General features: G+C 40.5%; 1 protein-coding gene across 2 annotated transcripts in view; it reads left to right on the plus strand.

The window, feature by feature from the left end:
- DYM (dymeclin) overlaps window positions 1–2,078 on the plus strand; it is a 367,263-nt gene that overhangs the window by 34,128 nt on the left and 331,057 nt on the right. The window lies entirely within an intron of this gene.

Raw genomic sequence — 2,078 nt, forward strand, 5'->3', positions numbered from 1 at the left:
TTTTTTTTTTGTTGTTGTTGTTGCAGTTGTCATTGTTGTTTAGCAGGTCCGGGCCAGGTTCAAACCTGCCACCCTTGGTACATGTGGCTGGCACCATAACCGCTGTGCTATGGGTGCTGAGTCCCTGGTTAGTTTTTTAAATTTTAGTAGAGATGAAGTCTCGCTCTTGCACAGGCTGGTCTGGAACTTCTGAGCTCAAGCAGTCCACCTGCCTCAGCCTCCCAAAATGCTAGGATTATAGGAGTGAGCCACCTTACCTGGCTGGAAAACTGAATACGTGAACTACAAGTTTTTTCGTTTTTGAGTCAGAGTCTCACTGTGTTGCCTTTGATAGAGTGCCATGGTGTCACAGCTCACATTCACCTCAATCTCCTGGGCTCAAGTGATCTTCTTGTCTCAGCCTCCCAGGTAGCTGGGACTACTACGGCTGGCCATTTTTAGAGACAGGGTCTTGTTCTTGCTTTGGCTGGTCTCGAACTCTTGAGCTCAAGCAATCTGCCCGTCTTGGCCTCCCAGGGGGCTAGGATTACAGGTGTGAGCCACCTCACCTGGCCCAGTGAACTACAAGTTTTATATCAATGGAGTTCCCCTCTCCCAAGCAATGTTCTTTCTTATTTGTCAGGCGGAGAAAGCTGCTTGACAGCTAACAGGAGCACTCTGTTGGTCAATGAAGGGATGCTTGCTTGAGCACCACACTCTGGTCTTTTTATTCTTTCATTTGTGAGTTCATGGTGGGGTTTTCCCTGAGGTTATGGTAGAGAGCATATCTACCCATCAAAGCCAAGGCTGTTTCTCTTCTGTCACCTCCTGAATTGTGGCTGATGACATTTGGAGTTATTTAATACTTAAGCAGCAATATTGCCAGTCATCTGTCTTTATGATAACAAAATTCATAATTTTTAACCACTATTTGCTGAATTTTGACTTTTTCTGTTACAAGTATGTTCTGTTCACTAGACCATTCTTGAAGATACGGTCAGAGCTGTGTCATGTTGTCACTTTAAGTCCAAAAATGTTATAAGTTGTACAATATTGATGTGCCCCGTCCCCCATGTTATTTAGTAAAAAATGATTGCCTGGTACAGCTAAAAAATTTAAGTGGTATTAAATATAGTTCATTCTAAATTTACTGTGCATGGTAATATTAAATAACTTGCTAGTTAGACATCATATGCTTTATAAATTCCTCTCTGTAGGCCATTTTAGAGAGAAAAAAGTCTGTATTTGTAATAAAGCTGCTTCTCCTTGCTTACTGTCATCACACACTTCTCTGAGTATAAAGATTACTGGATTTGGCATCAGAAGATCTGAGTTTGCAATTTTGCAACTTTTGGCAATATGTGGGAGATTGTCAGCCATAGTTATATACTGCTGGTAGATAATTGGTTAAGTCTTTCTGGAATGTAATTTGCAATATTCATCAAAATGCAAGCGTTTGTTGACTTAACAATTGTACTCCTAGGTTTTATGCTGAGGAGATAATTAGACAAGTTCAGAAATACGCGTAGAAAGAGATATGTGCAAAGACATTCATAGCAATTGCATGATAGCAGAACATTGCTAAAGGCCGAAAATGTCCACTAGTGAGGAGAATGGATAACTGAAGAAATATAAATGGGTCCTTCCGTGTGCTGGAACAACTATGGAAAAGGGTCTAAAGGCAGTTACAATACTACTTGTAGTGCATAATCTTCTTCATGGAAAATTCTGTGTGTCTTTTTTAAATGGGTATATTTACTTAACTTTTTAATTTTTTTTATGGTTCAGTTGCTTATTTTTATTTTCATGTGTTTTTGTAAGGTCTTGCTGTGTCACTGAGGCTGCAGTGCAATGGTGTGATCATAGCTCACTGCAGCTTCAAACTCTTGAGCTCAAGTTGATCCTCCTGCCTTGGCCTCCTGAGTAGCTGGGAGTATGACCATGCATCACCATGCCTGGCTAATTTTTGTTATGTTTTGTTGAAATAGGATCTTGCTATGTTGCCCAGGCTGGTCTTGAACTCCTAGACTGCAGCAATCTTCCCACTGCAACCTTCCAAAGTGCTGGGATTACTAGTTCATTATTTATTTATTTATTTA

This window comes from Otolemur garnettii, unplaced genomic scaffold (assembly GCF_000181295.1).
Source record: "Otolemur garnettii isolate 467f Iridium unplaced genomic scaffold, OtoGar3 scaffold00012, whole genome shotgun sequence".
Lineage (NCBI taxonomy): Eukaryota > Metazoa > Chordata > Mammalia > Primates > Galagidae > Otolemur > Otolemur garnettii.